Below are 27,713 nucleotides of genomic sequence, written 5' to 3' on the forward strand. Positions count from 1 at the left end.
TGATCTCACATACCTAGCTATTTAATGTTAAAAACATCACCACCAATAGCATTTTCAGAACCCAGACTTACCCCAGATTATTATATGCCTTATGTAAGTCCCAAATTCCTCCAGCCAAAACAAAAAGAATTTTCATAATTCTGAACAGGAATATCTCTCAAATTCCTTATTCAAATGGCTACCACTAAACACAAATGCACACACACATACACACCCCCCAACACTAAGCGATGATGAAAACCAACTTAAAGCTAGGATGAAGTCCCAGCCGGCCATTTAGGAGCCAGAAAAAAGTTATCGGGCATCTGTTACATGAAACCTGGGTCAGATGCCTGCAAACTTACAAGTCCCCTTAATGCTTATTCAAGATATTGTTAACTTATAACAAAATTATTCCATTCTTACGGTGCAGTTTTTAATGCACACCAACAAACTCTTCAGCCTTTTCCAGTCTTTCCTGTTCACACCAATTTAGTGCTGGCTGGTGGCTGCCGCCCTGTGTAACATTCTGCTCGCTGGCCAAGATGAAGTCATGGGACGGGCTTTATGAGCTCTTGCAGCTGCACAGTATCTTGAGAGACTCGCACTGCCTTCTGGAGAGAGAAAATGTGTCTATAGAGTTTTGACGTATACTAGTCTGTTCTTAAGGTGCCAGGGAGCTGCCTTCCTTTCCAGAGGGGTCCTTCATCCTTGTAAAATGTTAGTCTCCAGGCCTCTGAGTCGATGAGGTGGTCCAACACCTCTCCAGAACTTTCCCGAAGGCCCCTCCCTACCTGATTGAGAGGCAAGGTTAGAGCTTGTTCCATCTGGGTGTTATTATTTCCTCCAAGTTGGAGCCTCATGGAGCCAAGTTCTCATTGGGTAAAATATTTGGATGAGTGTTCATAAAGGTTTTAAGCTTTTGCTCTCTCCTGGTCCATTCCGTACCTTCTATTGGGAGGCAATAAAGAAACCTATTTTCCTCTGTCTTTGAAATGAGTAAATTAAATTCTATAAAGTCCTGAACAAAATGGTCTTCCACTCAGCAAAAAGAATGGGGAAAAGAATTCATTTAGCATGAGAAGAGTGAGGTGAGAGGAAGATAACAAAAGAGAATGATCAAAGTGATCTTCATAATATAGTAATTTGATGTAAAATATTGTAAAATGCTTGATGGAGAGCTATTTCCATAAACCGTCATCAGTATCAGGCATCTATTAATATGCATGTATGAGTATATTGCTACTAACATCTCACTGATTATAATGTACTAAGTAATTAAAATTAAATTAAAACATTGAAATGGAGTTTTTAAATATATTAACAGGATAGTGAGTTTAAATGTGTTTACTTATTTACTTTTTTATTGCCCTATATATTAAAAGAACTGTATATTTAAAGGGACCTTAGATGTTGTTCTTAACTCAGTGTGCTCCCTCCCTCCCTCACACTTCTCCACAGTCTAATTGTATGGGGCGAATCGCTCTCATCAACAATGCTCCCAGGGAGATGTGAGAAGGGAGCGGCTGGGCAGCCGTGAGCCCAGCATTCACTGGCCCGGGATATGCGGAGTGATGGAATGGGCTGACAGGTCAAGCTAACTCCCCATTGCCTCCCACTTCTCTTGAGTCGAGGGTGTGAGACAATGGAAGAAGGAACCATCCAAGAGTCATTTGAGAGCTTTCATTACCATTTCATCTCATCCTCTAAATGCTTAATAAGATATAAAGAGGTGGGCTTTGGGGAGTATTTTCTTTATTGAAATAAGAACAAGGCTTACTAGATTTATTGTCAACAGAAGGAGTGATAATTTGATGTGGGTAGGCAGGAAGAGGTTTGACTGGGGACTTGGGGCTCTGGGTGGTTACTTCTGAGGTGGCCATGTCTCTGAGGTGTATCCTACGTTGTACCCATGTTCTTCCAAAGGTGCTTGGGGATGCTTCAGGAGCTCAGCCTCCTGCAAGAGGGGAACCAGTGGCAGATGTCATCATCTGTTTTTATATGAACTAAAACCAGGAACCACCAGAAGCTTGACTACAGGCAGACAGGGAGGATGCCTGGAACCTGCAGAGATGCAGACAGCACCTAAGATAGGGGCGAGGGGAGGAGGGGAAGTCTGGAAGTCTGTTCTCTATAAATTAGGTGAGCCTTCTGGAGGACAAGTTGCCAATATGCATCACGAATGTTAAATATATATGTAACTCTTGCTCTGATACTATAGAAATAATCAGATATGTCCACAGAGATTTATGGACAAGGAAGTACTTTGTAGTGTTTTTTTTTAATTAAAAAACAGCAAAAATACCCAAGAGTTCCAATAATGGGGGTTTCCTTAAACCTGTGTGCCTGTATGTTAGATTATCAGAGAGCTGTCTTTTAAAGGAATTCAATGTAATTGTTAAATGATTGAAATAAAATTCACATTAACATTATTAAAAATAATTTGTAGGAAAAGATGTTTGATGACATAATGTTCTTGATATAGTGTTAGGTTTTTAAAAGGTAGATTACAAAACAGTATATACAGTATGAACCCACTTAAAAAAGAACATCTTAACAGGAAGGATAAAGAATTGAACAAGACAGACATAGAAAGTTTAATGTGATTATACCCAGTAAGAAGAAACATTAAAATGTTAATAGTAGTTATTTCTGTGGCATGATATTGTTAGTGTCTTTAGTTTTCTATGTTGTCTTCTTTATATTTTCCAAAGCTTCATAAAAATGAGTATATTTAAAAATCAGAAAACAAACCAAAGTGATGCTGCATGTTTTATGTTAAATTTTCAAGAATTTGATACATGAGAAAAGTGCTAATTTAGATTCCTCAGCATCTCCAGACACTTTTTCCTTTGCTGGGAGAGTCTGCAGAGTCAGTTGCTCATTGACATGGGGAAGCGTGGTGGGTGAGGGTTAGAGGGAGGAGAGAAGCAGAAGAAAATGGCCACTGTGTCATCAGCTCCTGACGGCTTCCAAGGAGGTCAATGGGCTGGGATAGGACTCCTCTGACCTAGGCTGAAGGGGGAACTTGAAACCCTACGAGCTTTTCTCATTCCCAGTTCTGTAGCTCATGCCCTCTCCCATTTCTTGGGTCCCAGTTCCTCATCTGTAGTAAGGACTGGTTAATAGTCCCTCTGGTCCAATAAGCTGAAGAGTTAGTTGCTTGTTCTAGAACTTCGGGATCTCTAAGTGAAAAGGCTGAAGTATACAGAAGTTCACTCGGACTTCTGGAACTTCTGGAAACAGATATGTGGGTAAATGTGTGAGGGAGAGAATGAATTGGTTAAGATGGAGTTATCTAAAACGGTGTCAAGAGCAATCACTGGTAAAAGAAGAAAATGCTTAAAATACATTTAGATTCAGAAAAATCATATTTCTTCTCATTAAGTGACAAAAACACCTTAATCTTAAAACTGAAAGGACAGGTACAAAAAAGAAGATAAGTTCTACAGGTTCTATCATTCATTCATCTGTTCATTCATTCACCCATCCGACCTGAGGTCATCCTGAGTACTTTCTCTGTTCCTGGAGCCGTGCTGGAGCAAGATTAGGGGGGAATGAGGTCCTGTCCTCAGGCATTTGATTGTGGCTGGAGCTGTGAGTTGTCGTGGAACTGGCACTTTTCATGTATTTATTCTTCATTAATCCAGAAGATGTTTATTGACCAGTTGCCATGTGGGCCAGGCACTGCGGTTGGTACAAAGAATACACACGCAGTCCTTTCTCTCGACGATGGACTAGCCTGGGGAATGGGGAGAAACATGATAAAATCAATATCTGCAATGAACCATGGCGAGTACCATAAAAGAGCTCAGTTTAGCTGGGATGGGTCGGCGAAAGCTTCTGCAATGAGGTGATGCTTGTGCCTGGCTGCGTAGGAGCCATTCATTTGTTCACTCTTCTGTTCAGCAGATATGAATACAGCTTTACTTTGGGTCTGGCCTTGGACTGGGTGCTGAGGATGAAATGACGAGTGAAACAGATGTGGCCCTTGACTTCCAGTCCAGTGGGAGAGAGAAACAATAAATACATGATGAAGAATAACAGCAGTGGCAGCCAGGGAGAGCAGCACACTCAAATTTCAAATGAGTGGAAGGAGGGTCAACAAAGGGCTTTCTGAGGAGGCCTTTTTTTAAGCTGAGACCCAACGGCTGAGAAGCATCCAGCCATGTAAAGAGCTAGGGAAAGAGAATTCCAGGCCACAGGAACAGCAAGTGCAAAGACCCTGAGGTGGAGACAAGAGACAGGAAAGAGGCCAGTGAGAACCGAGCACTGGTGCTTAAGGAGAAGGGTGGACACGTGAGCTGGGTCAGGCCACACTGGGCCTTGTGAACCATGGCAAGGTCACGGAGGGGCAAAAGAGTGAGAGATCTGGTTTATGCTTTAACGGCACCCATTTGCTACTCTCAGGAGAATGAAGTGGGGAGGGCGGGGTAGGGTGGGCAACGGTAGAAGCTGAGGGCCCTCTGAGGTGGATCCGCCATAGTTTTGGTTAGACTACAATGCCATTGAGGGGAAAGGGAGGATTGGGGAGGGCAGTAGGGAGTCTTCTGAGTAGAGGGAATAATTTGTGCTATGTAGACATTCAGAGTGGACAGACATCTTAGAAAATGACTAGTTTGTTGTAGCTTGGTTATGAACGTAGAAGATGCGGAAAGGTCAAATTATATGGGAGATTATACAGCAGAATAAGGAGGTTAGTTATTATCCTGAGGGCAATAGGAAACCAGTGGGAAGTTTTTAGCAGGAAAGTTTCATGAAGAGTGGAGCATCGGAAAGATGAATTGGAGGGTAGCTTCAAGGGAAGACTGGTGGAGCTGAGAGTAGCTAGGGGGACCTTACCCTTAAGGACTCAGATAGAGAAACCTGGCTCTGGCTCTGGCTCTGGGACTTACCAGCTGAGTGACCTTGGGCAAATTACTAAACCTCTCTGAGCTTTAGTTTGCTCAAGTATACAAATGGAAATACTTACTTTACAACTTTTTCATGAGATTTACATTAAATGATAGAGGTAAAATTACCATTTTATTATTTCAAGAAGCTTATGTTAAATAGATTAAGTGATAAGGGCAATGAGGATTACACTAAACGGTATAGGAGAAAGTGTGCCCATAACAGACCTCAGCCATAATCTTTTTTCCTTCACAATCCCTGTGCTGAGCCCATACATCTGAAGTGCATCCCCAGATATTGCAAAGTGACTAGCTAGTGATCCACTGTGTAATTATGTTGCTACTCTATATAACCTCGATGAAGCTTACAAAGGAAAATATATAAAAACTGGGGGGAAATGGCATTTCCTGCTTCCTCATAAACTGTAAATAAAGAGTCAGCTATATTTTATTCATCCATAAAATCAACATTAAAATCAGATAAAGAAAATAAATGCCAGTTGTGTCTCTATTAAATGAAACTGCAAGCTCCTTGAAAGTACTGGAGAAAATGTAGGGCCAGAACTACAAAGAAAAGTTTTACCCACTTAAGGATGATTCTGAAATACAGGTTATAGATTCCTTATGTTAAGTCCTTGGCCAGATATGTTTCAAATTCAGGATTTTCCAGATTTTAGAAAGGTTAAGTAACATTGTGAATATGCTGTATATTATGTAACACTCTTGGTCTGGGGTTATATTATTTCTACAGTGAACTATAAGAATATTCATACTGAATGGGATAAATGGAGACCCATGAGGAGTTTTAGCTTAGTTTAGGTGAGGCTTTCCTACTAAATGAGTTTGCGTCCAACTTAGAAAAAACTTTGCTTGATCAGACTTTGGGGATTTTTTAATTGTCTTTAACAGGTTAGGATTTGATGCACTTCCCCTGGATTTTGTGTACCCTTAAACGCATCCGTCCTGTCTGCAGCGCCCATGATTGCTCCAGGGGGCTGGGTTGTGGCGTGTTCCGGCCCAGCCACTTACTCCCCCTAGATGCCCTGCCCCCTCTGACCTCCAGGCCCTGCTGCTGAACTTAGCCCAGGCACTGGAGCGAGATTTTTGTCTTGGTTTTGCTTTTTCACATCTTTGCCTCAACTTTAAGTAAAGAAGCATGTGAAAAAGTTTTAACTTCATGCTCAGCACACTCTGAATGAGAGTTCCCCATATCCTCCTTTCCCGGCATGTTGTAAGGCTTAAGCTCTAGCATCGCTATTGTCCTGGAATGTCTTTTCTTGCCACATTTGAATTTAACATTCAGAATGAAGCTCTGTTGGTTTCCAAGTGTACAAATTTACGCTCTCACCAGCAAAATCTAAAAATATTCAGCCTTGGTGTGGAGCCCTCTTTTCTCATGATGCCCTGGAGTTGCTCTCTGAAATCAAACCTCGAACTTGACCCTGTCCCCACCTCGTCTACCACTCATGTCTGAGCTTCAGTTCTACATAGCTCGAGTGCCCTCCCTTAGGACTCCCAGCGTGCAGGTAAGTATTGTGTGACGGCTAAGTGATTTTCAGTCTGCGCAGCAAACTTCTGGAGTGGGGGCGGGAAGGAGCTTACATCATCAGACTTCATTTTCTAATGTCATCTCCAGCATTTCCAAGAGATTTTTCTGTGTAAGTTTTGGGGTGCTAAGATTTATTCAAACTACACTCAGATGTGCAGCAAAGGAAACTTTTCTTTATTAACTGATGACGTGATCTGAATTTCCTCATAAGCTCTCCAACCTGCCGGCTAGAAATGGGTTTTGATTGAATTTAGTCCAATTCGATCAACTCATCCCATATTCTGGAAAGTCTCTTTAAGAAAAATAATCCCTTGTGGATCTATGGACTCAGCGTTTCAGATCTCAGCCTCAGGGGTGGGCTCCTGGGGTCTGAGACAGCAATCAGAGTATGAGGAATGCCGACTGTGGACTTAAGACAGTGGGGCGATGTGTCTTCAGAGCCATGACATGTCCCCTTGCTCCTCTGGTTTTTGTGGTGTCCTTGGCCAGCCTTGTTGCTGCCCATATGGCTAGCCTTTGCAGCTGACACTGGTAGCTGGTATGTGTAAACTGTGGTTCGTCTCTCTCAGCTCTGTCAGGAAGAATGGTGTGATAGTTGCACTGGCCTCCTCTCATCTCTCTTTGAATCTGCAGACCTCCCTGGGTCTAGGTGATCCATTCTTACCTGGTGCTGTGAAAGCCACTTTACCCCTCCTCGTGGTGCCTGGTGGCAAAACCGTGGCTCTTAAATCATTGCCTTTAAAAACCCTTTTAAGGGCAAGCAGGAACTTCAGAGCTGTGTCTATGGCACAAGATACGGAGGAGACTGCTAGTGAGTAACCCAAATTCCTTCTTCCTTTGTTCCATTAACAGTAGAAGAACTGTGGTGGCCACTTCAATCGTTACAATCACAGTCACACTTGTAACTGGCTGTCCAGTTAAACCACATTTCCCACCACTCTTTGTGGATAGGTTTGGTTATGTAACCAAGTTCTGATTTGGGAAATGAGATTACAGGTGATGCCTGCCACTTCGAGTCCAGAGTCTCATGACATTGGATGTACTCCTCTACCTTCCGTTTTCCCTTCCTACTAAATGGAACCTAGACACGGAGACACATAGTGTTGCTGACAATGCTCTGGGCCCCACAGCAGAGCAACTACCAAGAAAGGAATCTGAGTCCCTGAATGAAGTCCCCCCAGCCTAGGAATTCACCTCAGATTATTCTAGGAGAAACCCCTCTTTTTCTTCAGATGACTGTAAATTCGTCCCCATGGTTACAGCCATGGTTACAGTTAGTTGTTTTCTAACAACAGCTACAAAGAACTGGAAGCAGATGGGGGAAGCCACACTCAGCCCCACAGAACTGACATATATCACTTGGGCCATAGTCCTCTGTCTTTGCGGTCCCTCTAACTCTATCTCATATAGCCTCTGTCTTGGAGCGGGGAGACTGTTCTCATCCGGCTCCATGTTCTCATCTGGCCTCTTTCTCCCTCCATCTTCCCATAATTTAGGTTCACATGAATGTGGCCTTTGGACTTCCTTTCTCTCCTCCCCTTCAGTAGCAAGCCTGACAGTCTGGTCATCGCAGGTGAAAGGAACAGCTTCTTCCCTTACGGAAGGGGCTCTGTAGTGTGAGCTCTTCAGGCTTGGTTCTTAATAGCTAAAAAAATTGAGAAAATCCTTCCTCTCTTGACAAAACCTGGCTTTCAAGTTCACTGTCTGCAAAATCCTGCTGTGACTCCTGAACATGAAAATGCAAAGAGAAATGTTCCTTAGTAGTTTTTGAACTATCACTTCTTATGATATATACAAAAAAGAAGAATTTATTGCAAGACGTTTATAGTGGTTATCACCATATGACAAGATTATGTAATTTTTAAATCTTTTGATTTTCTTTACATTCTGACTTTTCTGCAATGAACATAGACTACTTGGTTAGTTGGGTTTTTTTTAAATTAATAAAAATTATTTTAAACATATGCCTGTAGCTTTATCAGTTGGGAAAAGGCAAATTACAGTCTCTGTGGGAACTAATTTAAACTTGTCAGAGCAGTGAAATTGATTAGGTCTTACTGACATTTAACAGCTAGGGTGGCAGGTCTGATATAACTTAGCAAGGACTTAGAAAATTAGGGATAATAGCCTGCAGATTGTAGTCCTGCAAAGCATGCTCATTTCACGGGAAACAGTGCATCAAACTGTGTTCCTAAAAATGCCTCTGCATTTTAGTTTGTTCTTTTGCTTGGAGAAAGGCATGAGTGAGTTATCTCAGATGAAACACAAAGCCATTTTTGTTGGCATTCCTCCTTTGTGTATTATGACAGTGAATTATTGCAGGCTTTGCTGGAATATTTCATGTATGGATCATTGTAAATAAATCCTGGGGCACTTTCTTCCCATAACAAAGAGGGCCTAGAGCTCTCTTGTTTGGTAAGTACATTTCCAAAACAGGGTTAGATTTATAATGTCCAAGAGGAAAGACAAACTTCAGAGTTTCCAAGGAGGTGTGAAACAAACTCCCAAACTTTGTTGCTGTCACAGTGGCCCTGCCTGGCTTGGCTCGGGGACACATCTGGAGCAAGAAGACAAAGGAGGGGGACCGAACATGCCATGAGTCATCTGAAGGAAAGTGCAGCAAGAAACTTAAACTTCAGCCTGCGAGGGGCAAAAAAATAAAAATAAATAAAAATAGAAGATTCATAGGAAATTCTAAACTCTGTATCTCTGCTTCAGGTGGGTCTGGAGGGAGCATCTTGTCCCTCCCATGAGTGAAACAAAGAGAAGTGGCCCCCATCTGCAGAGTGCGAAGGAACTCATTGAATGGTTTTCATTTCTCATTGTGCAAACCTCCACGGCCATGTCAGACACCAAGTCAAAATAGAGCAAGGGGGCTGCCAAACACTTCTGGGGCAAAGGTTTCTTTCTGCAGCTCTGCGATCCCAGACTATTACCTGTCTGCTGCCTTCTAGGCTGGGTCTTAATCACTTCCAGCTGCGCTGGCTCCTCCAGCCCCTCCAGCCCCTCCCCGTCTGGCCTCCCTGCCCTCTGCCTCTAGCGTAAGAAAAATTAAGTATCGCACTTAAACTGCCCCCCTCCTTAGGGTTTGGGGATCCTAGCAGGAGCCTCACCACAGTATCCATCTCCAGCAACAGATGACAGGGCTGGCATGCCTCGCAGGGGGGTGGCTCCTTTCGGCCCTGCAGGCGAAGCACTTCTCCCTGCCCCTTATCAGTTACAGCTAAGCGCACAAAGAAAAGAAGGTGCGCAGGTACAGTGTAGCTCTCCTACTGAGAACCCTTCCCTTAAAAATCCCCCACTTCTCAGGCATTGGTTCCTTAGGACTAAATAAACCCTCCTCGGCCTGTCATCTTTTGAACCACACATCTTTCTGCCAGGGTGGCAGATGGTCTCATCAAATTAATTCAACACAAAGTCTTGGCAATTTGGGGGGATAGGAAATCTGTGTTAAAGTGAGAATGGACAGAGCCTGAGACTGTGCCACCACTACCCAATTCCTTACACACGGAGAGGTCACCAAGCAATCACGTCTGATAACCTAAGAATGAGTCTTTATCGCCCTCAACACAGCATGCCAGGCAGGCATAGAGCCTGGAAAGAACTGACATTTGGTGAAATCTCCTTGCCTGAGTCTGGGTCAATGGGCAGGGATTGCCTATTCAGGGTGTCCAAACTTTTGGTGTCTCTGGGCCACCCTGGAAGAAGAAGAGCTGTCTTGGGCCACATGTTAAATACATTGTGTCATGCAATTATAAAAAAAAAAAATCTCATAATGTATTAATTAAATTTAAGATTTTGTGTTGGGCTGCCTCCATAGCCGTCCTGGGCCACACATGGCCCGCGGGCCGCAAGTTGGATGCCCCTGGTCACCTTACATAAAAATAGCCTGGAGAACTTGTTAAAACACAGGTGGCTGGACCCCACTGCCAGTTTCTGATTCCGTCAGTCAAGGACAGAGGCCCAGGCGATGCCACTCCTGGTCTGGCGACCATACTTTGAGAACCACCAGTTTACATCATACCAAGGAACTTGAACTTTATTTAACAGGCAGAGTATGGTCCTTGAAGGATTTTAATCTAGGCGGGAGAGGGTATGAGATTAGGTTTATGCTTTTCAAAGTGCAGACTGCCAGCGTGGAGAACTGCCTTGAAGGGGCTGCAGCCAGGAGCAGGAAGGCCAAACAGAGACTGTTGGCAGGATCCAGATACTTCTCACTATGAGGTGTTTTGTATAATCTTACAGAATGAGATCCTGGCAGCAAAATGGCACTGGGTAGTCTCCAGGAGCCTGAGGCAGGTAGAAAGGTGGGAAAGATGGTTTAGAAGAAAACACTAATAGGAGATAAGATGGCCTTGGAGACAACTGTTGGCCATTTCCCAGTTTTGCCAAGGTCCAAGTCAGTTCCCAGGACAAGAGACTGATTTGGAGAGGCCTGCAGAAGAGACACTCACCGGGCAGACTTGCTAAGTACATATGGCTGCCTCTCTCCCTACCCCCACCCCATGCTCCCTCTTTCCTGTGGGGAGCCGTTACTGGGGGAGTGCTGCTTAGAGAACAGGTGGTGATAATTACTCGGAGACCAGCAGTTTCCCTGCTTCATCTTTCAAAGTGTCAAAAAGACTGACTTATGAGATTACGGAGTGCAGGAAGCTTTCCTGATTTGTTCAGTTCAATAATATTTGGCAGAGCCTGGTCATTCTAATTTAGTGTCTGATGTATAGTTTTGGAAAGATGTTAAGAAATAGCTAAAGCCTACTAATAAATAGTGCTTTGCTAAGGAGGCTAGCTCTAGGGTTACTCACATATAGACAGTAAAAGAGAATTCAGAATTTTACCACACATTCCAGATATTTTAGTAACTAATAACAATAATGACATCTAAAAATGGCATCATGTCAGACCCTTGTTCATCAGCTGTCTATGGATTCACATGGCTTGTGATGTCCTGAGACTCACCTATAGGCCACAGTATCGGTCAGACTGGCCTACTCTGATTCTCTGATTCTGCTTTTTGCATTTTCAGCTCTGGCTCTGCCTAGACATTTCTCCAGCTATAAGGTTCCTGAATCTCTCCTCTCTGCCTTAAGGTCTCTCTTTAATTTACCTTTATTTATAACTTTGAACATAACAATCCACCATCATTTCTCTCCCTTCTGAAATCTATGGCACTTTCAGGCTGACCATATTTTTTGGCCCTTAGTACTGGGTCCCTGGTAATAAGTCCCCTTTTTAAAAGTAACAGCCTAGCTCCCCAGATCGATAATAAATCCCTTGGAACCTATAGTTGTCGGGTCTCAGTTGTGTGAAAGTGAACCATTGCACCCACATTACACTTGCACGGGTCGCATGGGAATGTGTTGGCTCAATTCCTAAATCTCTGGGACAGGAGGCTGCAGTTGGGCCTCAGGCACACCTGGAACTGGGGACAGGAACACTGCCAGCACACTCTCTCTTGCTCTTCATCTCTTGCTTCTGAAACTAGCTCCATTCTCTCAAAATGGAACCCTCAACAGTGGTGGGAACTTGGCCATTGGCAGTTCAGAGGCTCATATTTGATAGCCAAGCCACCAGAGAGAGGCTGCCTCCTTTCATTGCTTTCAAGTTTAAAAAATCAGATTGACCTGGCTTAGCGATATTCCTATACTCACCAGTAAATTAATTGTGACCGTGGGGGTGGGGGTAGGAGTGGGGAGAAGCCCTTTCCATCATGGCTTTCTTCTTCCCAAAGAAGCCCAACTTTGTCATCTCGTCTTCACCGAGAGGTTACATGCTTCAGGGGGACTAGTCCTAGCTCCAGCCTTGAGGGTGGGCCCTGAATGGCCTAAGCTAGAGGTCAGCAAACTTTTCCTGTAAAAGTGGAAATAATAAAAATTTTAGACTCTGTAGGCCATATCTGTGTTCCAACTGCTCAACTCTGTCATTACAGTGTGAAAGAAGCCATGAACATCGGGTAAATCAATGATAGCATGGCTGTGTTCCAACAAAGCTTTACTTATAGATACTGAAATTTGAATTTCATATACTTTTTACATGTCATGAAATATTAACTTCTTTTGATTTTTTTTCACCCATTTAAAAACCATTCTGACCCCTGGCCTAGCCAATGGCTGGTTTAGACGAGAATATATGATATAATTTGGGTCAATAGGATGTGAGGAAGTTGGCTGGGAATCATCTGGGAAAAATGTCCTCACACAAAAAAAGAAGCGTGGAAGACATGATCTCTTTTATGTTTCTAGATGGTGTCGAGCGTGGATATGGCTGCTGGAAATTCTGGGGCCATCCTGTAACCAGCTGGGGCTGGGCTGAGGAAAGAGACCTCATGCTGAAAACTGGAAAGAGCCTGGGTCCATGATGAAGTCTTTGAGCCACTAAATTGACCACCTTTTAGTGACGCCACCTATAGTCCTCTTGTTCTGTGATTTTACAAATATTTCTATTATTTCAGCAGTGGAGTTGGAGTTTCCTGTTAAATTGTAGCTGAAAGCAGCCTTATTTGTGACTCTACAAATCCCATAATATTTCACAATTAGAGTGAGTGGGAGAGCAGAACACTCAAAGAACAGTCTAGAATCTCATTTCGTTTTACCTCTTACCTTGTTAGACAACACCCTCAATATACCACTGCATTGAATGATCTTCATCCTCTCTCTCTCAGACGCCATACTTTAACATTCTTTCATTGTCTGGGCACTACAACATATACATTTTTAATTCCTGCTCCTAACTGAAATACTCCCTGAGATTGCTCCGAAGGCACATCTGAAGAACTGTCAGAAAGGGGTTCAGCATGACCTCAGATCTCTCCTCAACTCCCTTACCAAAGTACAGCCCAGAGCACCCCCTCTTGTGACCTGGGGCTGCATCCTCTTCCTCTCAGCCCTTCCCGATTCCGGCCTCATAGCCATGATTCACTTGCATCTTGAGGAGAGCCTCTCTTCCCAGGATTCCCACCACAGGGCGCCACCGCCCTCCCTTCAGGGCCGCTCTCCCTCGCGCCTCTCTGGGCAGCCAGGGGCTTGAGTGCAAAGACAGGGCGGTTGTTGTTGCCCAACATCTGACCACAAGAGACGGCACAGGCTCACAGCCCAAGACAGCAGCCCTTGAATTGACCTCAGACGCTGAAGCAGTTAGGTTAGGGGCTTTCTCCTTCGTTTCCATTTCAGGCCGCTGTTCAGCCACTGCCCACATTTTCCCAGCAGCAGCTGCAAATTCCCATTTCTTTTCTTACTGGCTACCTTTGTCTCTTTCTCCTCTCTATTTATTTTCTTTGCCTGCACACCTTGTTTTGCTTTCAGGGGCCCTTACCCAGACCTGCCATATGGTTCTCTTTTAAACAAAGTGCGGAGGGTGCGGGGGCAGCGGGTGGGGTCCTTGGACATGCTCGTCTGCGCATGGGCCCCGTGGAGCTCGAGCCGCTGTCTGGCGGAGACGGGCTAAGACCCAGCTGTGGAGAGGGGGTGGGGAGCCCAGAAGAAGTCCAAGGCAGGCCACACACCTCATTAGTTCATTTTGATTAGTTTCTTTTATTTGGTTGTTAGAAATGGTGAACAGTGATAGATGAGGCAGTCCTGAGATTTTTATCCCCTGAATTATATACAGTTTGGCAAGATGAGCTAAACCATGGAAAGAGTACACAGAAAGTGATTTGTATATAACCAGATTGACTTGTAAGATTACGTAAGATTGCCTGAAATCCCAATTCTACAGCCTTTCCTCATTTTTCCTGAAAATTCTTGAGGGCTCATACTTTGATACCTTTCTTTGCCTTTTGGCTTCGTGTCCATCTGTGCAATTTCTTCTATCAAGCCAGGCCAAGACCAGGGCAGCTGTCCACTTGAATGTGGAACTAGATGGGACCCTGCACACAGGTGCCCTGTCTAGGGGCAGGGTGGCAATTCAACCTCGCTCCAGCGCAGCTCTCCGAGGCAAGCCCAGAGGGATGGGGTTTTAGGTAATTCCTCCACCCAGGATGTACCATTTTGTAATTTGTTTCACCTGAGCATTTGCCTTTTCTAATTTGCACAAAGGCATCACATAGAGTAGCTGAGGGTCCTGCATGGACCTTGACACTTCATTGATTCCCAGGAAGGAACATCCACTCACGTTAGACATAAATCAGCTTCTAGTAAATTAAAGAGGTAGAAGGTCACCTTGCACTATACACACTCTGTCACTCTTGTTTTTTCTTCTTTGGACCCATCTCCTTTCCTTGACCAGGAGTTTAGAGTCATCCTTGATGCTTGGATATGCCCCGGGAGTCTCACCAGTCTCCTCCAGCAATTATCCAAGTTTATTTCTTTCAAATAAATGCAAAGCTCTCCCTACAGTGATACCAGGGGAGGAACATTTTCTCTGCCTCGATATGTTGGTGGTGACCAGACAGTTTATCTTTGCTACGCTGGAATACATGGCATGTACACATGGCTAAACAGCCTTGGTTGTGGAAATAGAAGCAGAAAAACACCCAGTTTCCTCTTCTTTCCCTTCCCCCCACTCACCACTGAAACTTGTTCTGTGCAATTATGCTTTCCTTAGGTCTCATGATATATGTGGGGTGTTTTTTCCTCATCAGGAGAGTCACACTTCTGTGATTAATTGGTCTTGTTACATGTAACAGTGAAAACCTGAATTTTCCTTTCAGATGAAGGCTCCCCCTGTCCCCACAGGTCTGCTTGAGGAGGTTCACCTGCCAGTGCTCCCCCATTCCCTCCTCCCCGCTGAGTCCTCCAGGATCCAATCGAAGGAGGCAGGAGAGTCAAGGACAGAAGAGAAGTGTTTGCCTGGTACCCAGCTGATTTAGTGTTGGTTCCCTCTGGCTCTGGCAGGAATTTAAAACTGACTTTCTTTGAGACTAATGGGTGTTCAAATCTCCTTTTTCTTTTTCTTTTTTAAAGTGCATTTGGGTGATCTTATGATCATGCTTGTCAGACTCCTCCAACGGGAAACTAGCCGGCTGCTGACACGCTAACTCGGGGTGGCATCGATGGCCCGCTCCAGCCTCCTTTTGGTTTTGGCTTCCCTGCTCTTGGCGGGGCTGTTCTGACACGGCCACGGGGCTGCTCTGTCTCCCAGGCAGCCCAGATTTGGTCCGAGGAAACACCGTCTTTTGCCTGGACAGCGGCCTGAGCACAGCCCTTGCCCCTGCCATGCGGGCGCCTCCGCTGGCTCTTCCCAAGCTGCCATCTTCCCCAGCGCGGGTCCCCTGTGTCCCCCAAGCTCTCTCTCGATGTCATTTGATAAGGCTTTACACAAAAGATACTGGTTTTAGCTGTTTTTGTTTTTAACTTTTTATTACAGAAACTTTCATAATTCCAAAAGTAGATCAGTATAATAAACCTGTAATAAACCCCATAAACCAATCACTCAGCCTAACAATTATCAATACAGAGCCAATCTCATCTGTACAGAGATATACTCCCCTCTCTGTTCTACAAACACTGGATTATTGGAAAGCAATTATAATTTTTTACATGAAATTCTTTGGTAAGTATCTCTAAAATTAAGACAATAAAATTAACTCAGCTCAATTAACAGTAATTTCTTACTACCAGAGTATTCAAATTTCCCTTTCTTACCATTTTTTTTATTGTTGTTCCTCTTCTAAAGACTTTACTTTTTTGAGAAGCTTTTGGGCCACAACAAAACTGAGAGGAAGGAACAGGGATTTCCCATATACCCCTTGACCCCACACATGCATATCAACAGCCCCCACCAGAGTAGTACATTCATTACAATTGATGAACCTATATTGACACATAACAATCACCCAAAAATCAGTTTACCTTTGGATTCACACTTAGTGTTCCATATTCTGTAGTCTTAGACAAATGTGTAATAACATGAGCCTGTAATTACCGTATCATCCAAATTATTTTCATTCACTGCCCTAAAAATTCCCTGTGGTCTGCCTATTCATCCCATTCTTTCTCCCCATGACTCCTGGAAACCACTGAGTTTGTTTTGTTTTTTGTTTTTTTTTTCTGTCTCCACAGTTTTGCTTTTATCACCAGTTGTAAAAACAGTTGCTTCTTCAAATCAGGAGAAAAACGTCCATAAAATACATTTGGTTGGTAGGTTCCCTCATCCCCTCGTTTTTCCCTTGAGACTTATTTCATGAAGGAGCCGGGCCATTTGTCCTATACAATTTCCTAAAACTACATTGTTGCTGATTGTGTCCCTACTTAATAGGTATTTTTCCAACATTTATTATGTTTTTCTGTCTTCTGCATTTCCTGTAAAAAAGCACTTAGAGTTAAAGGTTTGATTAGAATCCATTTCCATTTTTTGCAAGATTATTTTTTGGAGATGTGGACTTTCTTTTGCATTATACAATGTCTGGTAGTCTTTCTTTTTATGGGGTTAAGATTGATCACTGGGCTCAGATGTTATCAGCCTGATCCAGGCATTTGCCTTTGACGTACAGTTTTAGCAGTATATTAATGATTATTACCTAGATCAATTATTTCTTTGGATCAACTTTTCTGTATCTGTTATTGAAAAAATGAGTACATTCTAATTCTAATATCATTTATTGGCCTAGTTTCCTCTATTATGGAACCTTCCCTCAGAAATTATTTGGTTACCCTGAGATACAGTCTATAGAAGAAATGTAGGACAAATACTTGATTGTTGCCTTTATTTGTCAGTTTCTAGAATAATGAGTTGGTTCCCTATCAATCTCCAAATATTACTAATTAGGGTTTTTTGGGGTTATCATTATAAACTCATAGATCATAATATATTTGATATCTCTCAATCCACTACAGTTATTATTTTTATTGCTGCTTATATTGTCTCATCTTTGGCCTCTGGACGCCTCTACAGGTTGGCTCAGGGTCATTGTGACATGACCCCAGTGGTTTTTGATACCCTCCTCCCTCTCTGGTAGGACAATTATTTTTGGCCCATTTAAAATATTTTCTGCCCCAGATAGTAACTATTTTTTCCAAAGAGCCCTGGTTCCTTTTAGTGGGAAATATTATTTAGAGAATTCATCTGGGCAGTGGGGGTCTTTATTGTCATTGGGTTTGTCATTATTTCTATCCTTTTCATTGGTCAAGGCCAAGAAATGTATATTTAAGAAAATATATATTCAAGATGGGAAGGGAACCAGGACCATTTGCTTTTTATTTTTTGTTTTTTGTTTTTTTTTAGTACAAGAATACAATGGTGGGGGAGAATAAATGGTGATAGAAGGAGACTTGACTTGGGGTGGTGAACACACAGTATAAAGTATACAGATGATGTAGTATGAAATTATACACTCAAAACCTAAATAATTTTGTTAACCAGTGTAACTCCAATAAATTCAATAAAAAAGGAAAAAATACAATGAGAAGTATCAGTGTATATCATATGCAAAAATGGCAAGTATTCTTTTATGAAACTTCTATATATTTTTTTTGTCTGTGAGTATGTGTGTGTATGTGTGTGGGGGGGGAGAGAGAGAGAGAGAGGGAGAGAGAGAGAGAGAGAGAGAAGTCATGGGTAACATCCAAGAAAAAATTTGAAAGCAATGGAATAGATCAATTGTTTGAACCATAATGCAGAACAGCCTTATACACTGGAAGACTGCTCATCCTCTTCAACCAAACAGTCAATTAAGTCATGAGATGTGAAAATCAAAAAGCCTTTGTTTACATTTTATGTTTTTATTATATTACCAAGAATCATATTTGTAATGAGAAAGATCAAAACAAATAATAAGAAAACTTTACAGGAATAAAAGAGCGAGTTTAGAGCCACTTCAATGCCCTCTGAATGTTTTCTTTCCAGGCTTTTAATGTGGTCCTAAAGCTAATTTGTCCTATTTCTTTCTTGGCACTTAAAGGACCAACATTTCAAACGTTCTGAAAGGATAAGAATAAGAATGGTCCCAGCTAGAGGAGAAGAATAAACGGAGAGGTGGCAAGCCTACTTAATAAGTCAATAACCAGCGACTTTGCTGTCCTGCCGACTCTCCTTACCTTGGCTTCCACATTGGAAAATAGTTTGCCTATTAACCACTTTTAACTCCATTGAAGTTTTTAAAGAGGGAATTATACAGAATTCTATGAAAAGTAGGGTGGCCTGTGCTACTACCAAGGAGAGAAAAGATAGGAGAGTGTGGGGTCAGCTTTAAATATGAAAAGTAATTCAATCAGGCTCACTGTTCTCATTTGCCATAAATGTAGACATCAAGCAGTGGAAACAGGGCTGTTTCCTCTTAGTTCTAATGTATATCACAGGTGCACATATGCAAAGATAATGAAATTCTAAAAGCCCCACAAGAACCTAAAGCCACACTGGATTGGCTGCATAACAGAATTCAAAATTGGAATAAGAACTATAAAACTGACAGGATTCGTTTTTAGATAGGAAGTTTAAAAGAAACATATTCTTGAAACTCAAAGTTTGCAAGCTCTGCAATTTTTATACATTTTAGAAATAGTGTGTGAGAAGTCACAGACATCTTCTTTCAATAAGGCACACAGGGAAATGTGCAATAAAACTCAAAACTGCACTGAGCGCTTGCCCATAAGCACCTGACACACCAGCCCCTTACTCTGTACCAATGCTTTGAGGCACCTGCACTTTAAAACAGCCCTGGGGACCCTGCTCACCAGACGGGGGGTGTGGGGAGGTGTAATTTAAGACAGGGATCTCTCTCTCTCATATTTTCACTTACATGCACATCGCTTCAGCCTCCACTCCTGCGTGCTCACTTGCTATCCCTCTGCTCCCTCTGTGCAGACATGAAGGAGAAACTCAGCACCTCCTTAAGTTCTGCCCCCTGCCCCCCTGCAAAGAATCCACTCACACAAAAGCTCCAGTAAGTAAGGCAGCCTTTGCTCAACACTCTGAGAGGAGATGGAAGGGAGGCTTTATGCTGCTATCCTACAGCGAGCAGCTTAAAACATTCCTGAAAGATGTCTGTGTTCTGCAAGGCGCCACCCCACCTTCCCCTTCCTTCCTGCCTGTCCATCTCCCTCCCTCTCCCCTCTCGGATTGTCCCGGGGAGTTCCAGTGCCTCCACTCTCTATTTGGCAGAGCAGCGTAGCTGCCTCTGTTTCTGTCTCTACAACTGGGAAAGTTACTGCAAGGACTCAGCAAAATGCAGGAGTCTTCAGTTAATAGAACCTCTACATATAATATTCATGAATTTTTACTTTTTTATTAAAATATATTTCATATACAACAGTATAAGTTATATACCATGTTAATTTGACACATACTCTGTGATATGATTTCCACTGTACCAATAATTAACTCCTCTATCACACTACATAATTATCCTTTTTTTCCTAGTAGTTGGGGTCATTAAGTTCTAGGCTCTCAGCAAGTTGGATGATTCTAATACAGTATTGTTACCTATATTCACCGTACTGTGCATTATAACTCTAGGACTTATTTTTCTACTCATTGTAACTTTGTACCCTGAAACAATGTCTGTCCCGTTCCCCCATCCCCTATCCCCTGCTGGAATTTTTAAAAGCCAAATTTATAAACACATAGTTTTAATTTGGCCACCCATTGGTGTTGCCCACACTGTTCCCATGTGTCCTCTGCCCAGGAAACATGAGTACAGTCCGAAGGGGTTCATCAGGCTGACTGACGAGCCACCACTGTGGCCAAGGGGAATTGTTCCTGCCTCGGTCCTGTAAAGCAAGTACCTATTTTGGCCCCAAGTATCTTTTACCTTTGAATCCCTTGCTCAAACCTCAACTCCGGGCTTTGCAGCCACACCATCAATGAGAAAGGTCGATGAGGCAGAGGAATAGCACGTGGACATCACCTAATCCAGGAATCTGGCAGCATGGTCCTTCCACGCTCCACGCAGCTTATCATATATGTGTGCCCCTCCCCGTCCCTTCCCCAGCGACTTGCTGTGTCTTTTAATTGACTCAAGCATCTTAATTTTGTCTGAGATCTTCCATTCTGTGTTCTCTGGGACAGTTTGTTTGAGAACACATTACAAAATTATCTGTGGCATCAATATCATTTCTCACGAGAGCCTAACAATCATGCAAACAAATTACAAACATGATGTCTTTTTACATTTCTTTTCTCTCTGTTTGGCCTCATCCCATTTCTTTAACACAGCTTAACTCAGAGCCTATCTTGGAAAGAGAATTGACATAAAACAAGTCTGGATAACACCTCCCTATCAGGCCTGATGAGGAAATCAGAACTAAATGTGTGAGTGTCTGAGGCAGAGTTTGGTGCAGAGCATGTTCCCACAAAGGCAGCTATTACTATTACACCTCTATTCCCTATGTCATTACTGCATTGAAAAACAATGCGGTGGAAAACAAAGATTTTTCATAACAAACAATGGAAAATCTTACAAGCCTCCTTCAATTACTCTTAAAGGATTTTCTTTCCCAGCCACCAGCCCAAAATTATGTTGTCAAGCTATATCACCTAATCGTCCTTATCATGGTTTTATTTCTGTGCCCTTCCCAGGAGCACAGGGTCTCCCTTTCTACCTAATTTTCTTAAGGGAGAGCTTCTCACGTTGCTTGGGTATAATTAATACCCAACCCACAGATTAAAGACCTCACTTGGGATTCATCCATTGACACCAATATTTTGTCCTCTACTCACAACTACTATCACTTAATGGCAAATATCCCATATTTTCTCCTATATAATCAATGCTTTATGATTCACCAGTCCCCTCAAAATATAAGCCCCTTCCTCATTCACTGGGAAATCATGGGAACCCCCTTCCTGTTTGAAATGTTCTGTAGCACTAACCTCCATGAGTCCACAAAGCAGCTGTCTGTATTAGCACAGGAAAAACTGAAACACATTTAGCAAGACTTTGTTTTAGGTTTTGAAATGCAGCCTTCAGGGATCTGCCCTTTTCTCGGGCTCAGAAGCGAGGCCGTCAAACCTGGCTGAAAGCAGCAGTTCGGAGGAGCAGCTGCAAGTTCCTCACCATGAAGCTGTCCTTGGCAGGCCTGGAGAGTTCTATATGGTCTGTGGCCCTGGTCTCCAGGAAGCACCCAGATCCTTCTCCCCACTTGGTTTGCATTGTATATGATCCCAGCATCTGTGTTTGAAAGACAATTGTATAGAAGAGATACCGTATTCTTTGCCTCTTTTTCCCTGTTAACCTTTATGTGAATAATTCACTGAAATGTAATTTAATTACTTATTCTATTTATGTCCCTTCTCCATTTAGGTTGAGAGATAACTAAGCATGTCTTGAATCAAGAAGGACTCAAAGAGGCAAGTAGAGTTGTTATGCTCAAGAGGGTCAGGTCATGGGAAACACGTCTCCACCTTCCCCAGCACTGTGGAGACCCACTCTGCCACCGCCTCAGAGCACAGAAACAAGCCCAGGCTCTCTCCTGGTTCAGCCCATGTGGAAGGCACTCCATTCGCAGATCTGTCTCAAGGGAAATGCTGATCCCGTGAATTTCCCTTGAGTAAGAATCTGCTGTCACCTTTTATCATGTGATAGTGAGTACAGGAATTTCAGTTCTCCCTTATTGCTGAGGCACAAGTTAGTCCCATGCTGTCCAGCAGAAATGTAATACAAGCCACACATGCTTGCTCACCTTCACCAAATGTAATTTGCAATGCTTTGGAAGCCACATTTTTAAAAAAGGATAGGCAAAATTATTGGTCTTAATACGTTTATCTAACCCAATCATTTCAACTTATAACCAATATAAATAATCCTCAATGAAAAGTTATTCTCTTGTATACCAAGTCTTCAAAATCTGATGTGTATTTTACACTTATAGCACATGTCCATTTGGTCTGGTCACAGTTCACAGGCTCAACGGCCCCATGTGGCCAGTTGCTGCCATATTGGACAACATAGGTTTAGAAAGTAAACACAAAGTTGAGGGCAGGGAATAGGGAAGGAACAGAACCTCTGAGTGAGAAATTTCAGTAGAAATAACATTCTGTTTTACATCTCTGGGAAGTCCCTCCTCTGGATGAGTGAGGGGCATGGCTGCTGGAAAAGAATGTTTTCATTAAACCCTAAACCCCACGAGGCTGCCTATATGGGAAGCCTCCTTCTTCACCTGCCCTGTCTTCTCCAGAGCAGTGCTCCTTTCCCCGCTGTGCACCCAGAGCCCCGGGACCTCCTTAAGATGTTGATTTTGCTTCAAAAGAACCAGAGTGTGGCACTTCTAACAACCATCACCCCACCCCAGTGACCTCAGACTTAAATAGAGAGGTTCTGAGGCTGATGCCTCCCCAGAGTCATGTGTGTGATTAAAGGGAGGAGGTATGTATCAAGGTGGGAAGAATGTGCACTCGGAGTCAGACCAGCAGGGCAGGGCACTTTGGTTTACCACTTAGCTGTGTGAGCTGGGCAGAATGCTTAACCTCTCTGGGCCTCAGCCTCCATATCTATAAAAATGGAGGCCATAACAGGGTTCCCACATTGGCTGGTGCTGACTCATTACAAAACAGTTGATGAAGGTCAGCCATTTTAGCTTTAGGATGTAAAAATATTACATTGAGAAAGAAATTGAATTTCCTTGAGGTAACCAGAAATGGGCCCAATGTAATAGGTAAGCGTCACCTCCTCAGAGAAGACTCCCCTAACCTCCTAGCCTGATGTAGATATAAATGAATTTTTTGTCTCTCAAATGCCCATACGCCTATCACAGCCTTTGTGATATAATACCAAAATTATGGGTTTAGTTCTCAGTGTCTCCCAATGGAACTTAAATAACATGAAGACAGCAGAGACAGCATCTTAACTCTAGCGCTTTCTGATTGCTGGAAGACCAAAGCTGGTTTGGCTCTGTAAGAATCACTCTGGAAATGTGTTAAAAATATAGATTCATAAACTCCATCCTGATAGTTGGGTTCAAGGTGTCTCATATGGACGCAGAAATCTATATATTTTTAGAAGTTTTCAGAGTTCTGCTGCCCAGCCAGGCCTGGGAACCACTAGATTTTTCCACTTTGTATTTTCGGTAACTACCCAAGGCTGACATAAAGTCAGCTCCCGGTAAAATGTTTGCCAAATGAAGATGTCATTCTTCACATTGACACAACGAATAGTTTCCAAAGAGTTAGCCCCTGTATAACCTTGTCTGCAGGGGTGGATCAGGTTTTGTGGAGCCTGATCCTATTTAATTTTGGGAGCCCTCTTTAACAAAAGAATATAACATTAGATGTGAACATAAATATTTGTTTAGAAGAAGAAAAATCACAACAAATTCAAGTTGTGAAAAGCTGACCAACACTACATACAAAAGGCAACTGATACTTTCAGTAATTAATTGCCTGATATGCCTCTATATTACTTTTCTTCTAATTTTTTGGCTGCTTACTTTTTTACCACCTCTCCATATAATGACAGTTTTATAATATTATTTATAATATAATTTTCAATAAAGAAACAGCCACATAATTTAGCCATTCCTGTAACATGGTTGATCAAATTTTGGGTTTTTTTTTTTTATTAGGGATAGCTTAAGATGCATAAAACCTGTCATTTTCCTAAACTGAAATGACTGGCAATTGCTTTACTAGCTCTGAAAGTGACTGAAAATCTAATAATTTTTGCATTAAACCAAAACTAAACTAACTTGGCTTTCCCTAGCTTAGTTCTCCATATGTCTTTGGTCCTTATTACCCAAGACAAAGAGAAATGTGATTAAATGTTAAGCCAGAATGGAAAGAAGCAGTGGTCTTAACCAATTAAGTCTTATTTTTGTAACATAATAAAAACCTAAGGGTGTGAACAGCCAGCGCCTTGGAAGAGGCCTCTGCAAGCAAGGGCCCTGGTGCCTAAGCTCAGAGGGCTTTGCAGTGAATCTGCCTTTGCTCATGTGGTCCTCACGCTCCTTCTATTCCTCAGAGTTCCCTGGTCGCAAGCAACAGAATCAACTCCAGGTAAACAAGCATTTAATAGCAGCATATGGAACTGAAGGAAAAGCTGAACAGTCATTCATGGAAAGCAGCTCTGGGATCCAGGAAACAAAAGTAGATACTTTTTTCATAGCTTTCTTGTTAGTATAAAGGGGATTCAAATGTTTTTAAGCCTTTGCTTTATTAGCTCAAAAATGTGATTACAGAGACACAGTAACTGATTGGATGAGCAGGGCCTGCCCCTTGGCCAGGGGAGGGCCGTGCTGCTTGATTGGCACCTCCTAGACGGGGTCCAATGGGAGAGGCCGAGTTACCTGGTGCTGAGTTGGGTGCTGCTCTCAGAAGGAGGGGAAATGCAGCTGGGCAGATGTCCTCCATGTTTTCTCCTGTGGGCTCCTATCAGATTTGTGAAGTATTTACCACATTCTATGGTAAACATGTGTGTGTGTCTTTCCAACTGATTTTATGTTATGCATCTTCAATTCTGTACCACACTGTACACAGTAGGTATGTAATACATGTTTATTAAGTGAATGAATATTGTGATTAAAGTAGTGGAAAGTCATTACTAGTCCAATGTTACTTCTAAAGCAATTGTGGTCACATGGTCAGAGAACACATCAGAGATAGGACCAGATGACAGATCTGGTATACAGAATGAATTGATTGTATTCTCTTCCCATTGGGGTTTGAACCTGAATTCGTTAGGAAATGTCTAGAAACTGAGCATCCTCTCATGAAAGGGAAGTCACAGTCTTTGGAAACTTCCATACCTATCCACCCCATTTCTGCTTCCACTGCATCCCTTGAGGACCGTCCAGATAGAGACAGTACACCATGTTCCAGGGCCAAGGAACCTGGTGCCAGTCCCTCACCAGGGAGAGTTGAGCTCACACTCTGTTCTGCAGTGAGAAGCCCATCATCCAAAACGCCTGATCAGACCTGAAGGTGTGCCACCTGGCGGCGCTGCTCCCCCAGCTGGTTCTCAGCAAGGAGTCTTGTAACAGGAGGTCTAAGTCACAGTGACATTTGCTTTCTGCAGCTAGAGGTTGCCTGCACTCCTGGAAGTATAGAGCAGCTAGCAGGGAGATTCCTGGGAGAAAAATATCGCCATGAGTCCCCACAGTTGGGCCCACGCTAATGTCTTTTCCAAGTACAGAGCGGCAAGATCTGAATCGTGACTACTATTTATTCAGCAGTTCTCAATCTACAGCATGAATTTGAATCACCAGGAGAGTGTGTTAATACATAGATTGCTGGGTTCCACCAATTTAGCAGGCCTGGAGTGGGGCCCTATTCTTTGCATTTCTAACAAGTTCCCAAGGGATGCTGATGCTGTTGGTCTGCAAACCATGCATTGACAACTACAGGAGTCTTCCTCTATCCAAGGGGTTGCATTCCAAGATGCTTAAAGGATGTCTGAAAGCTGGGTAGTACTAAACCCTATACTTACTCTCTTTTTCCCTATACAAACACACCTTTTCACTTAAAGGAAGTACTTTATGGCTTTTCTCTGGCATATCTGAATTGCCAGCATCACTGCACTTGTGCTCTGGGGCCATTGTTAAGTAAAATAAGGGTTACTGGAACACAAACATTGTGATACTGTGACGTTTATTCCAGAGAGGATTTAATGCCAAAGCCCACATTAAGACAAAACAAAAACAGACTCATAGAAACAAAGGCTGAACTGATGGTTGTCAGAGCTGAGGAGGTAGGGGGATGGGTGAAAAAGGTGAAGAGAATGTGATTAATAATATTGTTACAAGTTTGCACTGTGACAGATGATCACTACACTTAGTGAGGTAATCACATTGGAATGTATACAAATGTTGAGTCACATTATTGTACGCCTGAAACTAAGATAATATTGTATGCTAAAATAAAATAAAACAAAACAAAACATTACTCCAGACAGAGAGTTCAGTAGGTAGTAGGAATTGAGGATTCAATGGTTCCTGTGTAGAAGGAATACATTGCTACCTCCTACCATAGCTACCAACTTGCTCTGCACTGCAATTTGTCGTTCTGGTTTGTGAGGTGAACATTTAGGCAAAGGCCAAACCTTGGGGGCTATAGGTATCTATCTATAGGATTTGTATTACCTTAATTTATCTTCCCTGCATATCTAACTTCCTTGTTTACTGTCCTGGAAAGACAGCAATGTGCACCTGTGTTTAAGACCATAACATGCAAAGAAACTTCAAATCAGGACCAAGTCAAAAAATTTACAAGGTATGGAAATTTTGCAGATGCTTTGACACAGAAATTCTATTTCTAGAAACTCATCACAAAAAAACCAATCATAACCTTTGTTTTTATGTGATAATTTGAAAGTGTCACTATTAAAGGAATTGTGTGTTTTTGTGCAGTATGCGTACCTGTGTTCTGTGTATGTGTGCTGTGTGTGTGTGTATAGACTGATGAATGTGACATAATTTGTCCACAGTTTTCAGAGCTGGTGTCTGTTTATGTCTCTTGACTCTTTGGCTCAAGAAAATCTTTCAATATGAAGCTAAAATGGGAGGTTGCTGAGTGAGCCAGCATGACGTCCCAGAGAGAGTAATGGACTTCACCCCTAGTGAGATCAAAACAGAACTCTCAGCTGGAAAGGACCCCCATAAGCCCTGGAGGAACCCAACAATGAAAGAGCTCGGATTCTCCCCTGAGGTGACATTGCCTCAATGTTCCAGCATGCGGTCGTAGGCGCCAGTGATGCCAGGCAGATGGAGCCACAAAAACAATCGCCCGGACAGAACACTCACTGCCATGTGGCGATGCAGCCTTGTCATGACCGTACTTGCCAGAGTGATTTTACCATCCAAACAAGATGAAGTGGCTCTAATGGCTTCCATTCAGCTCCATATGGCCCCTTGATGTTCATATTTCCTGTGGTGGCTTTTTTTCTGGTCATGTTCCTTTCTGTGAAATTTATCAAGGTAAAGAAGAAAAAAAAGAAATGATGAAGTAGCAAACCCTTACTTACCTGAGTCTGGCTGAAGAACTTTGACCATATCTTCTATAAAATAAAAGCTTCTTGAACTAACAGTGTATGATGCTCTTTTCTTCTAGGTATATTGTATGTTTCTGTTAATATATTTGAAAAAGGTTGTGTCCATATGTATAGAAATTTGAAGTCATTAACAATATCAGTTTCATTGGAAGTGTTCAAATAATTGAGGCAAGAAGTTAAGGGTATTGGGTTACTAGTTTTATCAGTTTCTAGCTGTGGGATCTAGGTGGCCCAAGCTGCCTACACTAGTAATTCATTCATTCATTAACTTATTCATTCATGTATTCATTCAACAAACATTTCTTGGGTTCCTACTGTGTGCTGGGAGTATAGTGGCAGACAACAAAGACAAAGTCTTTTATGCATTTGACAATTCTGATAGAGGTACAGAAACAATAAAAATATAAACAAATAAATTAATTAAAAATATACTAGTTATTGA

Source organism: Pteronotus mesoamericanus, unplaced genomic scaffold, assembly GCF_021234165.1.
Source record: "Pteronotus mesoamericanus isolate MK-2021 breed Mesoamerican mustached bat unplaced genomic scaffold, CSHL_Meso_final contig_68, whole genome shotgun sequence".
In the NCBI taxonomy this organism is placed as follows: Eukaryota; Metazoa; Chordata; class Mammalia; order Chiroptera; family Mormoopidae; genus Pteronotus; species Pteronotus mesoamericanus.